Source organism: Cryptotermes secundus, unplaced genomic scaffold (assembly GCF_002891405.2).
Source record: "Cryptotermes secundus unplaced genomic scaffold, Csec_1.0 scaffold141, whole genome shotgun sequence".
NCBI lineage: Eukaryota > Metazoa > Arthropoda > Insecta > Blattodea > Kalotermitidae > Cryptotermes > Cryptotermes secundus.
The window spans coordinates 264153-278808 of NW_019721759.1; the positions used below are offsets into that span (position 1 = coordinate 264153).

The 14656-nt window shown below is 45.7% G+C and overlaps 1 protein-coding gene across 4 annotated transcripts in view; it reads left to right on the forward strand.

The window, feature by feature from the left end:
* LOC111875623 (cAMP-specific 3',5'-cyclic phosphodiesterase) overlaps positions 1–14656 on the forward strand; it is a 796526-nt gene that overhangs the window by 237487 nt on the left and 544383 nt on the right. The window lies entirely within an intron of this gene.

Consider the following 14656-nt stretch of genomic DNA (forward strand, 5'->3'; position numbering starts at 1 on the left):
GAGCGCAACTTAGGAACAGCGAGATTTTTTGACAAGATTGGAAAATTACACGGCAGTTACAGAGTTATTCATCATGAGACTGAGACCATAAACAGTAACGGCCATTTTGTTTATCATCTCTTGGGCGTCTAGGATCACAGTCATTTTAGGTTCTTCAGTTTTAACTTATATTGTGATAGAAGGATGGGAAATGTTCAAAACCTGCCGACATATTTCTGCATTCCCCTTTGTTCTGTGCATGTAGCCTTTAATTATTCACGGCCTCCGGTCTGGATTTATGTTTTATAATTAGGTTCTCTGTAACTAAGCTGCAGTCTGCTCTGTTTTTTTAATGTTTCATGCCACAGAGCCCTGAATTTAAAACCGGCAAATGGGAACTGTATTCTGAAAGCAGTCAGCACGCGTTTGGCTTCTGGAAACCCGCAGGACCCAACGAAGCAGAAATCAGTGAGTGTTTCCGTGCAGAGCATGTAATGTAGCAACTTTGGAAAGTGAAATTTATTTCTAAATCGAACTTGCTTTCAAGTAGAAGAGTGAAGTCGTTAATTTCACTATAAAATAAAATAAATCTAAAAGCTTCTGACTCCATCTATTCTTTTTATTGCTAGTGGGTGGGACTAAGTCCCTTGTACTGCGGCCACTTCTGGCCTACTGTACCAGCACCAGATGATAGGTGAGGGTGATTGTGAAGCAATTGGTGGAATGAAGATTGGCAGAGGAAACCGAAGTACTCGGAGAAAACCTGCCCCAGCGCCACTTTGTCCACCACAAATCCCACTTGACCAATCCCGGGATCGAACCCCTGCTACTCCGTCTAAATATGTATTTTCTTTTCCATATGTTGGTAACAGGCTCTGTATCCCGGGCTTGTTGTTCGGTCTCCCGTATTTATACATTCAAGTGCTAAAAGTCATGGGATAGCAGTATGTAAATTTATTTTTAAGTGGCGCCACCGGCCCTTGACGGCTTGGGAATGCCCAGAGCAGTATCAGTTGTGAGGTGTTCTCTCATGAGTAGGGGTTGAACACCGGCCAGTCTGCTCATGGCAAACCGACGTGAATTATCGCAGTTTGAACGGGGCATGATAGTGGGTACCAGGCGGATGGGACATTCCATTTCCGAAGTTGTGCGGTCATTCAACATTCCTCGATCCACGGTGTCACGTGTGTACCGGGAATACCTTGTGGAAGGCATTTCCACCCATCGTGGACAGCGCAGTGGCCAACCACGGGTGCTTAATGATCGTGACCAGCGGCGTCTAGGTAGAATTGTCCGTGGTAACAGACAAGCGACACTGGCTGAAATCACATCCACATTCAGTGCAGGAGGTACCAGACGCATATCCAGCAGGTCAGTGCAGCGTTCTTTGGCTTCCATGGGATATGGGAGCAGAAGACCGACCAGAGTGCCTCTTTAACACCACGACACCGGACACAGCGCCTTACCTGGGCTGGTGACGTCGCTAATTGGACCCAGGAGGATTGGCAACATGTGGCATGGTCCGATGAGTCACGGTACCAGTTGTTTCGGGCGGATGGTAGGGTTCGGGTGTGGCGTAGACCCCATGAGGCCATGGACCCCAGTTGTCAACAAGGCACCGTGCAGGCTGGTGTTGGTTCCATACTGGTGTGGGGTGTGTCCTCGTGGCATGAGTTGGGTCCGTTCGTCCACCTAAACACGTCAGTGACCGGTGACCGCTACGTTACACTGCTTGGTGACCATTTTCAGCCCTTCATGGACTTCACGTACCCCCACAACGATGGGATATTCCAGCAGGACAATGCACCGTGTCATCGGGCCGGAGTTGTCCAGAATTGGTTCCAGGAGCATTCTGGAGGGTTCCGACGAATGGTGTGGCCACCACGTTTGCCCGACATGAACCCAATCGAGCATTTATGGGACGTGATGGAGAGATCCATTCGCACACAAAATCCTGCACCTACAAATATCAGGGAGCTGTGGGCGGCTATCCAGACAGCATGGCTCAACATCTCTCCAGAGGTCTTCCGTCCACTTGTGGAATCGATGCCATGTCGAGTTGCTGCACTTCGCCGGGCTAGAGGGGGTCCTACAAGACACTAGGTACCTATCCCATGACATTTGGCACTTCAATGTATATTTTTAAACACATTCAAGGACGTCATTCCTCTAACTTCGCAAGGCAACAAACGGTAGCTACAGTTCAACCGCGATTTAGTGATCCCTGCAATGATCCGGGGTAGGTCAGTCAGTAAAGGTAAAGCTGTCCCTGTCCTTAACAAACTAAGAACTACGCCATGAAGGCGTATTGGGAGTGGATGTATAGAGCAACATTTTCTTGATCTCGGCATTAGGTGGAGATGAATGGTTAGCTTCAGGCTCCGGCCGCTTTACTCCCGAGGAAAGAGCCTCCAGTAACTATCGGATAGGAGGCTGGGTTGGTGTCAGAGCCGGTCTGGATCTACACGGCGACACATCCCAGAAAACGACATTTTCATAGTCACTTCAAACTTGAACCGAAGAATCTATCACTGTTGCCAGACCTTTATTTCAACCCTATTTGTCCAGGCATCCAGATCCAGCCAACAACGTTATGACAGTGGAAGAGAATGTCAATACGTCACTGATGGCCAGTGGCGATTCGAGGTGCCAGAGGTAAGCGCTGATGCCAGGAATCATTAAATCGCGGTTGAACTGTAGGCTTTATTGCGCCTCGACATCCATCGTTTTCTGCTGCTCTTACAGTAAAGTTGGGGCAAGATTTCCTGCGTGTTACATCACTGGCTCTCAGCCCTTTCGTCCGCAAATGTCGACAGAACAGCAGCGGCTTTTCCGAGAACAGGTGTGCTCTCTCTGACATTGTGCAATATAGATCATAGCTTGAAATGCATCTGTGACCAGGACATCAAAATGTATTTATTCATGTTATAATTGACACTTATAAATGGCACTGAATTGAAGAGACTTCGTAACCAACAATGAGGATTCCTAATTAGGAATCACAGATGATTTGATGCGAATATAGATGTTCTGTCGATATATATCGAAGAGAAAAGTGATCTAGGGGAATTCCATATAAGAAATGTACCTGTATTAGCAACTGTTTACCCGCCAAAAATATAGCTGTGTTGGGCAGAGTTTTTTCGAGAAATTAATGGACCCTCAGCTAGTCAAGAAATTTATCCCATTTCTTTGAGCCCATAGGTTCGTTACTGTGTTGACAAAAACCCGCGCCCGGTCCATATCTTAGCCAGATTAATGCAGTCCACACCCTCATAATGTATTTATTTAAGACATGTTTTAATGATATAGTCACACAGTATGGTGCTCTGGAAAAGCAGAAATTCAAGTAGCCATTGCATTCGCCATTTCCGGATGCTTTCGTTTGTATTTGTGTATTGTTGTATCTGCGATAGAAACAAAGTGCATTATCTCCGACATCATCATCAGCCATCACCAGCCCGTGACGTGTGCCGGTTACATCAGCAGGTCCAGATAACCAATTTGTTAGTTTATTGATCTCCACTGATCCAAGCGCGGAAGCTGAGGACCCGCTAGGGAGAACCCTATTGGTGCCAGCGTCTCTGCAGACTGCATGGAAATATTTCCATCCCTTGTAACCACGAGCATTTATATACGTAACTTAGAAAAATCTATATTTAGAAGTTGAGAGGTCTAGGGCTTATACTGTGTTCATTCGGTTGAATACTGGGATTGTGGCTTTAAATCCCACTCAGGTCATAGACATATTTCTGCTTTTATTCTGTGTTTGTGTTGTCCTGTGTAAGTAGAAGATTTTCATTGGACCCATCCCCCATCCTGGGAACCTACCAGTTGTCTGTAAGGTTCATATTTTCATTTGCTAATTCTAAATTGGAAAAGTACAGAGGACCTAATCCATAAAGTGAAGAAGAAGAAGAAGAAGAAGAGAAAATAGATATTGTGGGCGTTTTTATAGGCCCACAGACACAGAAAGCTCTCGTTATAACAGACAAGTTATTGCTGCATACAGTTGTGAATTGTTAGAGACGTTCTTAGTGTCAGTCTTTCTTGCAGTCAGGAAACTACGTGTAGTTAAAATGAAAAGAATGAAGAGCCGAGACAGCGCAGTTGGTGTTGTGACTGGCCACTGGCTGAACGGCCTAGGAGTTGCAGTTCGAGTCCCGGTAGGAGCAGATTTTTTTTTCTCTCCACGTCGTTTAGACCGGTTCTGGGTCGCACCCAGACTCCCATGCAATGGGTACTACAGCCTTTCCCCCCGGGGGTAATGGCTGCCGCAGCGTGAAGCTGGCCACACAGCTGCATCTAATGCCGAGGTCAAGTAAATGGGTCCATATATTCACACCCACATACGCCTTCATAACGCAGTGCTTAATTAGTTAAACACAGGGACAACTTTACCTTTTACCCCAACAAAAAGGTAAGGGTAAAGTTAACCCTGTAACGGGCCGTGGAGGCTTGTAAGGTTGTGGTAGGTTGAGGTTTCCCCAAGTATGTAGCACTAATGGAGGAGAGAGACTGCGCCATAGCTCAAGCGGTTAGTCGCTGGCTTCCCACCGCGGCGGCCCGGGTTCGATCCCGGGTCTGGTCAAGTAGGATTTGTGGTGGACAAAGTGGAGCTGGGACAAGTTTTCTCTGAGTACTACGGTTTCCCCTTCCAATCTTCATTCCACCAATTGCTCCACAATCACCCTCACCTATCATCTGGGGCTGGTACAATAGGCCAGAAGTGGCCGCAGTACAAGGGACTTAGTCCCACTCCACTAGCAATAAAAAAAAAATAAAAAATAGAGTAGAGGAGGAATGCATATAGGATAATGATGGGAAGGAGACCACTGGGAAGACCAAGATGTGGCTGGGTGAGCAATATTAAAATGGATCTTTGAGAGATAAAATGGGATGGGATGGATGGATTGGGTTGATCTGGCTAAGGACAGGAACCAGTGTAGGGCTCTTGCGAACACGGTAATGAATCTTAGGGTTCCATGAAATGCTGGGAAATTCTTGAGTAGCTGCAGAATTGTCAGCCTCAAGACGGGCTTAGCTCCATGAGTGAGTGTAAAATATTTGTATGATCTAACACTATTTAACTCCATGGAGCCTAGCCCTTCACTAGAACCCACAGGTGATGCAGCTACTAAAAGATTTCCAAAATTCTAAGATCCAACCATCTACGTCTTTGTCTTACAAGTGGTCTCCTTCCTACTGTCTTTCCCACCAATATCCTATATGCATTACTTTTCTCCTCATTCATGCTACATACCCTGCCTATATCATCTTCCTCCACTTGATCTGGAGAAAAGTACAAGTTATGACGCTCCTCTTTATGCAGTTTTCTCCAACTTCCTGTCACGTCTCTCTTCATGTCCTAATATTGACGATATTAGCTTCGAGTACAATGTTTTCCATTTCCCTTCAGATCTGTAATACGCACGTTGACTTTACACAGTTTACCTAACCCCCGTATCTCCCTGTCAAGTTGGAACACGACCCTACACCGTGTACCTCACATTCAATCTCTGTCAGGACTCATGACAGCCGCTGGAGGTATAGTGATCCCTGTTTTCGCTGTGAGTGGAGGGACGTAACAAGGGACGTGGAGAAAGTGGGGAAATTATCCCTGCAGCAGGTCATATATGAGGCCTGGGTTAATCTGTGACTCTCACCGTCATTTTGCCATGCTCTCGTTTCCTTTAATGGTTTCTGATAATGCACTTGAGACCCTTTCAATAAAGTAGCAAAAGCTAATTGAAATAAAAGGGCGGTCACGGTAGCCGAGCGTTCTAAGGCGTGTATTGTCTTCGTTCGCTTGGAAACCGGGATCGTGGGTTCAAATCCCACTCAGGGCATGGATGTTTAGTTTGTGTGTGTGCGTTTTTCTGTGTTTGTGTACAGGTAGAGGCTTTGCGACGAGCTGATCACCCGCCCAAGGAGTCCTACCGAATGTGTAAGATCTCGAAAAACCGAAGTGAACGGAGAAGTTCATGGAGGTAGGCCCTAGGCCCACTGGAGCTGTAGTGCCAAGGAAAAAAATTGAAATAAAAACGTATCTCAAAATTCCTTAAGAGTTGTTATCTGCCGTATTTCGAACACGTTTGCTGTGGTGGACCTATATAACACAAATACGGGTTCTCAATCCGTGGCTCTCCGAACATTTTTGTGCCCCCCCCTGGCAAGTTTCTGTCCTACTGTAGCACTCTGTATAGTGATAATTAGTCACGGGTCAAATTAAATATAAACACATTTTAGTGTTATTGGTTGCAGATATTCAGCTGGTCTCTTCGCATGTGAGGGCAGTTAAGGCTGGGGCCACACGAGCGCATAAAATGGGTCCGTTGTAACGAACATATTTTATGACGGACGTTGCTGAGGACACCACACAGTTGCAGGATGCGTTGTGCAGTTTATCGTCTGCAATTGAACCAGAGGAACCCATAGCATTCGCCTCTCTTGTTTATTTCTAGAACGGACGTCACGACGTTCTTTACAACGGACGCATTTTGTGCGCTCGTTTCGCCACAGCCTAAGGAATAACATTTATAGAGAGTGCTGTTTTCTTGGATGTAATTCCATGTACTCCGTCGTAAGTCAATCGAAGTTTCGGAGGATCATATGGCTTCCATTTTCAGGGTCGAAGAATAAGCCGAATAAGAAAGCAGGGAACAAGCAGGCTTTGCTTTTAACAATTTTTCGTCTTCTGCATTTCCATCGTAGTCTTCCTCTTCTCATTGTTTGGTAATGCTAAATCAATCCTCTTAACAATTTCTAAGTGCAAATGCTCAGGACGATGTCGAATCGGTTCTAGAGACAATTTAAAAAAAAAAAAGTAAATTTGTCCCTGTGCTTAATTAAGCACCCCTCCATGAAGGCATGAGGTAGTAAAGGTATAGCTCCACCGCTCTTGCCCTCGGCACTAGATGGAGATGAGTGGTCAGGTTCACGCCCCGGCCGCTTTACCCCCATGGAAATCGCCCCCTTGATACCTATTGGATAGGAGGCTTGATGGGCCTCGGAGTCGGTCTGGACACTGTGGAGAAGAGAAAAATATATTTCACCTGCCTGGAATCGAACCCCTGCCATCAAGCCCGTCGCTATACAGAGTTGTCAAGCTCCTAAGAGACGTTGCTGATCTGAAGGACTTTGTGGTGCTGCGTGCTTCGGCTTTAAGACGCCGTATCTTGCGTCATAGCGTCCCCAGCTTGAGTTATGTCACAGGTCACCTCTCGGCGTCGGTCTTGACGTCTTACAGTACAGTGTAAACACACTTCCACAATTACGCAACCATCAATCTCAGTTTGACTTTGTTCTCCTGTGCTAGTAGCTCCAGGATGGACTACAGGCCAAGTTGAACTATTGAACCAGTAGCAGCAGCTGACACCGGCCTCCCACCAGAGCGGCCGGGGTTCTATGTGGGATTTGTGGTGGACAGAGTTTCGCTGAGACATGCTTCCTCCAGTCATCCCGGTGTTGGTGCAGTAGTGACAGACGTAGCGCGTGGCTCTTGTCCCATGCCACAGTACGAGCTAGAAAATGATAATCTGACATAGGGTGTCTAGAAACACTACACTGTACCACGTTTATTTATTTGTAATTTATTTAATGACACTATTATAATATATTAATTTTCGGAGCCAAAATGTTCCCGACAATCATTTTATAATTATCCTTACATCATTCTAAAACATTAATTGTAAGCAACATATATATGTGTATGTATGTATAGATTTTTTCACATCGCATAGTGGCATAAGAATTGAAATTGCATATATTTTATTTCTCTTACCTCTTAATGATAACTGATATTTTAATGGAATTATTACTACCACAACCACCACCGCCACCACCACCGCNAGTAGTAGTAGTAGTAGTAGTAGTAGTAGTAGTAGTAGTAGTAGTAGTAGTAGTAGTAGTAGTAGTAGTAGTAGTAGTAGTAGTGTTGCTCGTCTGTACAGTGAAATAGCTCTATCTTGGAAACCGTTCGGAATAGGACATATATATATGTAAAGGTAAAGTTTGGTTTGGTAGCGATAAACAATGAACAATTTGAGTTAGACATGTGAAATTGATATGATGATAGAATGTAGGTATGCCTACGAACTTTATATTAAATTCTGTTTCTATGCCAACAATAAAAAACATGGCAACGGTGTAAAAGTACAAAAAAAAACGTATCCCTGTAACAGGCCATGGAGGAACATAGGGTTGTGAGATGTTGAGGGTGCAAAATTCTTCAAGACAGTCGGCTCATAGATGGCGGTAAAGTTGTCAGCCTTACGCGCCGGCCGTCCTTTATCCCCAAGAATATTCAAAGGATATTTCTGGTACTCATTTCTGTTAGAGGCTGTGTCGACCCTAGGACCATAGGGCGGCCGGAAGAAGTAGGTAAATTTAAAAAAAAAAATCCACCTCATCGGGATTCGATCCCTAGACCTTCCGGCTTGTAGCGTAGTGCCTCAACCGACTACGCAACCGCGTGCCCCAGGATATATACACGCGTGCGTGAAACCCTCTTCGGATGGAAAGAAGTAGGCAGGAGGAACAGCCTTTAGCGCGCGAATGGGAGCAAGAAGAATGACGAAACACTCCTTTACCCTTTCCTTCATATTCTTGCACCTTTTCTCCTTGTCCCGACTGGTCCGCACAGAGCTCCTGTCCCAACTCTCTCTCCCTATGCCTCTCTTTTCCGTCATCTTTCCTACAGACAAAACCGTAACTGGCTTGACAGAGATTAAATTTTGTAATGAGACCCAAACGGAACTATTGATCGCCAGCAGTCATGTGACTGTGACTGTGACTGTGACTGTGAATTTCGTTCGCAGCACATTCCTATGAAAACTATTTAGACATATTTTTCATATTGCTAGTGGGGTGGGACTAAGTCCCTTGTACTGTGGCCACTTCTGGCCTATTGTACCAGCCCCAGATGATAGGTGAGGGCGATTGTGGAGCAATTGGTGGAATGAAGATTGGCAGGGGAAACCGAAGTACTCGGAGGAAACCTGCCCCAGCGCTACTTTGTCCACCACAAATCCCACTTGACCAGAACCGGAATCGAACCCGGGCCGCCGCGGTGTGAAGCCAGCGACTAACCGCTTGAGCATTTAGACTTATACTACCACTATATACGGTATCGTGTAAAGTGCAGTATTTTCTTTGTATGTTTTCACGTAACTCAAAGGAGCCCCCCATTGGTTTATTGCGTTATTTCGTGTTATTTAATGATGACGGCCGACCCTGAAACGGGCGTGTAATTGGTACATTCGGTTCAATTTTTTATTTATTTACGTGCTTGCTCAGCCGCCCGAAGGCCAAATGTAAGGCAAGGACAAGCAAAGAGACAGACGAAACTAAGTAACTTGTGTCATCTAGACAATCAGTATACACTTAGTGCAGTCATGCCAACCACGATGCCGTGAGTAGAAATAAACATACGTACATTAATCTTGAATACAACTAGTGTCTTAATAACAGAGAAGTGATACTTTGAAGTTAGGAGCAGACTTATTTCAGTGGACACAGCGACTGGCTACGGGCTGGACGGACGAGTGGCCCATGTCCCCGTGAGTGTCAGGTTCTTCTGATCTCCACGTCGTCAAGACCGGTTCTGGGGCCCAACCAGCCTCCTATCTGATGGTTACCGGCGGCTCTTTCACCGGGAGTAAAACGGCTGGGGCGTGAAGGTCACCTCTCAGCTCCAATTAGTGCCGAGATCAAGAAGACATGAATCCCTACATCCAATGCAACCGATCACAGTGGCCACGCGGTCTGAGAAAAGAACTGTCTTTCCCCGCTCTAACAGTGGGGTCATGGGTTCGAATCCCACACAAGGCATGGATATCTGTGTGTGCGTTTATTCTGTGCTTGTGTTATTCTGTGTGGGTAGGTAGCGACCTAGCTACAGGCTGATCCCCCATCCAGGGAGTTCTACCGACTGGATATAGAGCAAGAAATTGAAAACGCGGCTAAGGTCCAACGAAGGGCTGCGGAGCCATAGATACACACCCACACACCTTGTCATGGCATAGTGCTTCATTGGTTATGCACAGGAACAAATTTACCTTTATGAAACATGATTTAGAGAACCAGTTTTGGTGCCAAATTAGTGAGCGTCCCTGCAAACAATATTAACCGCTAAAGGGCTTCAAAGAGAAGGACAGTTTTTACTGGAGGAGCAGACATTGAACACAGTAAATTCTCTAACGTAAAAGTTTGTGATGACTGTACATCCGTATAAATATTATGTTTCTGGACATTTATCCATCGTCCTGATTTTATCTAAAACACCGTCTTCTTTATATTTCAAAACAAAAAGTTTCGGAGACTGGATTCTGTCTCCGTCTTCAAGGAAAACCTATTCTGTTGGCCCAGTCGATAGAGCTAGACCCTATCTCTGGACACCTGTACTAGCACCACGATAGAGTATATAAACCAAGCACAGCACAAACCATCTGCGAGAGCGAAGACAAAACTTTGAAATATAAAAACTCCACAAGTATGAGGCCTCGCACCAGTTAACTATCAAGATAGAAATCATGACTGTGTAGAGGAAATTCGCCATATGGTGCCAACGCAATAAAATCAGGACATGGATAATGTCCAGAAACTTAATATTTGTACAGTAAATTCTCTGGTGGTCGGTCACGGTAGCCGAGCGGTCTAAGGCTTATACTGTCTTCACTCGCTTGGAAACCGGGATCGTGGGTTCGATTCCCACTCAGGGCATTGATGTTTAGTTTGTGTGTGTAAGTTTTTCTGTGTTTATATACAGCTAGAGGCCTTGCGACGAGCTGATCACCCGCCCAAAGATTCCTACTGAATGTGTAAGGTCTAGAGAAACCGAAGTGAACGGAGAAGTTCATGGAGGTAGGCCTAGGCCCACTGGGGCTGTAGTGCCAAGGAAAAATCTCTGGTATACCGAGCACGAACACGGATGCGCGTGTTGAATCCTGCCCCGGTACCATGCACGAACCTCTTTTGTGGTACACGCTACGTTATCAGAGAGCACGCTGCGTGCCATCTGGCGAGCTATCAATAAGTTACGCGGATTTATGGCGTGAAATTGTCCTGCTGTTGCCACTTTGCGACTGGCAGTAAATCAGGATACGAGGAGACACGACTGTATTGGCAAACAACAACTGGACGAAACCTCGTACCCTTCACACTTATAAGCGGCAGGTATCCGGCTGACTGAGGGTTTTCGTGATTTTCTCAGGGCAGACTCCAGGATAGTACCTAAAATATGCCACGGCCTCTTTATCCTATAACCATTCCAGTATTTATTCACTGATCAGGCTAATTTCGACGCTACTTAGTCTGTGTTACCTACAGTATCGATAAATGAAATGTAAATAAGTAAAGGTAAAATGTTGAAGTTGTCCACGTGCTTAACTAATTAAGCATTACACCATGAAGACGTATGGGGAAGTGGGTGTATAGATCCATGTATTCTTGAGGTCGGCACTAGTTTGAAGTGAGTGATGAGCTTCACGCCCCGGCTGCTTTACCCCGGAACCCATTTAATAGGAAGCTGAGTGAGCCTCAGAGCCGATCTGGATGACGTGGAGCTAATTCTTGACGCTGTAGGGACTCGAACCATGACCCCTCAGTCGTCCAGTCCGTAGCCAGTCGGTATACCGACTACGCTGTACAGGCTGCTTATATAAATGAATACCAAACTAAAGAACCACAACGTACAGTTTAATAACGGGTATAGCCAAGAATATCTTTCGTGATGAGGCCATTAACACAGGAATATGATCAAATATTTATTCTATGTAAAGCCACAGTGTGGCTGCCTATTAAAGAAGGGTTACACCGAGCACGTCAGCTCAGTCCGTGTCGCTTCTGATTTGTATTCTGGTTGTGTGCGTTTCGAATTTGACTGAAACTTTTCTTTTATTCTGCCGGTACCTGCAAGGAAATGTCGGATTTGTACATCAGATTGGGACACTTTTGAATCCCCATTCGTCCTGCGGATCCTGTAGTCTGAACTACTGATAATGTCCTCAAAGAAACCGTAAACAAATTAATATATTGAGTAATTTATTTAATACTAGTGTGGTGGGAGTAAGTCCCTTGTACTGCGGCCACTTCTGGCCTATTGTACCAGCCCCAGATGATAGGTGAGGGTGATTGTGGAGCAATTGCTGGAATGAAGATTGGCAGGGGAAACCGAAGTACTCGGAGAAAACTTGCCCAAGCGCCACTTTGTCCATCACAAATCCCACTTGACTAGACCCCGGGATCGAACCCGGGCCGCCGCGGTGGGAAGCAAGCGACTAACCGCTTGGGCTGTGGCGCGGCCGATACATTAAGTAAGACAGAGCGTTGTTAATAAAGGATACATTCAACAGGGAGGAACCGGGATAGCGCAGTTGGTATAGCGAGTGGCTATGGGATGCATGACCGAGGGGTCGGAGTTCGAGTCCCGATAGGATCAAGAATTTTCTCTTCTCTACGTCGTCCAGACCGGCTGTGGGGTCCACCAAACCTTTTATCCAATGCGTACCGGGGCTCTTACCCCGGTGGTAGGGCGGCCAGAGCGTGAAAGTGATCAAACACCTCCAGCTAATGCAGAGGTCAAGAAAATTTTGGATCTATTCTTCCACCCCCCTATACGCCTTCATGGCATAGTGCTTACTTAGTTAAGCACAGGGACAACTTTACCCTTTACCTCTTACATTCAACAGGGAGCCATTACGCCAAAGTTAAAATAATTTTTTTTTACGGAGGTCCACAGCCTAGAAACATACACCTATCTGAGGGCCGCGCCATAGCTCAGGCGGTTAGACGCTGGCTTCCTACCGCGGCGGCCCGGGTTCGATCCCGGGTCGGGTGAAGTGGGATTTGTGGTGGACAAAGTGGCGCTGGGGCGAGTCTTCTCCGAGTACTTCGGTTTCCCCTGCCAATCTTCATTCCAGCAATTGCTCCACAATCACCCTCACCTATCATCTGGGGCTGGTACAATAGGCCAGAAGTGGCCGCAGTACAAGGTACTTAGTCCCTTCCCACTAGCAATAAAAAGTACAGCCATCTGGCGAACCATCGACCTGGTTGGTGTGACAATACTGATATAGACTCGCATTTGGAGTGTTGGGTATGAATGTCAGCCTTGACAGATGCCTTCAGCTCACCAGTAGCCTGGTTCAGATAGTGACAACGTTCATTAAATAAAGAACAAAATAAGATTGTCAGAAACTGTGTACCGCGTGTTGCCGATGGATGTTCAGACGCCTGCTCTACTTTGACGTAAGCGTCATCCTACGTTTCTGCTGTACTGGTATGATGAGTAGTCGCCCAAACACTCATTTCTTCCCACTTTTTTTACCCGACCCGAGTAGGAATATTTGAACACTTGACTTGCGGTGCTGGTTCATCAAATAGTGACGCGTATCGTTACGTCATCGGTAAGGAAATAGATTTCATTTATAACGTACAGTGAGAACCGAAATTTCCGTACTAGAAATCTCTGTGCAATAGAGAGGACCTAGGTACAATTTGACCGATCACAGTGGCCTCCCGGTCTTAAGCATGAACCATCTTCGGCCGCTCGAACGCTGGTATCATGGGTTTGAATCCCACTCGAAGCATTCTGTGTGCTCATTTTCTCTGTTTGTGTTCTGTATGTAGGTAGCGTCCATGCGACTGGCTGATCCCCCTTCTTAGGAGTCCTACCGACATAGATGAAGAAACTGAAAACTGGCCAAGGTCCGCAAGGACTGTACAGCCTTATATAGATTAAATAAATAAATAGATGGTTGGACAGACGGACGGACAGACAGACAGTTGGATAGATGTGTGAGTGGGTGGGTCGGTAGCTAGATAGCACTTGAGTCTCTCACAGTTGTCGATATGATGGGTTGTCTCTTCTGCGAATATAATGGCGTGTAGGCTTTTGAAAATCAATCGATTGCTTTCAGGGGGATACTATCGGCTCCATCTTCAAGGTCGAAAAATAATCCAAGCAGGAAATCAGCATGAAGCCTGTAGCAAAATCTTCTGATTTCGTGCTTGACTTATTCTTCGATCCTGAAATTGTAGGCATATTCCTCCGAAACGTCGGTCGATTTTCAACGGACTACATAGCGTTATATCCCAGAAGGCATAACTCTCGAGACGGATTTCTCAGTGTATGACGCATCCTCTGTTATTTTGCAGGCAGTTCAAGTGGAGTGCCCTAACACAGTTTTGCTACAGTACGTAAAGAACTCGCCGTGCTACTTAACTAACCACAATACGGTCCATGATGTAGCTATGCGATGATACCTGATCTCTAATTGAAACTGTGTACATCTAATTCATTAATTAACACTAGAAAATTTCCTAATTAGTAAAGGACATAAGGCAAAGTTTGTCTGTAACGTTTTGAATATCAATATCAACGAGCGAGTTACTTCGTTGTTAATAACAGTATCAATAAATATAAAAATTGAATCAGACTACAAAATGAAGAAAGCAGTCTTCTGGGATTTGGCACCGTGTATATGTGGTGTTAACCGACGTTTTGGAGGAACGTATCGCCTCCATCTTCAGGGTAGAAGAAAAAATATTAGAAATCTGCAAAGCGAAGAGACCGTGAGAACCGGTAAAAGCAGACTGTCTACCCTGAAGATGGAGGCGATACGTTCCTCCGAAACGTCGGTTAACACCACATATACACGGTGCCAAATCCCAGAAG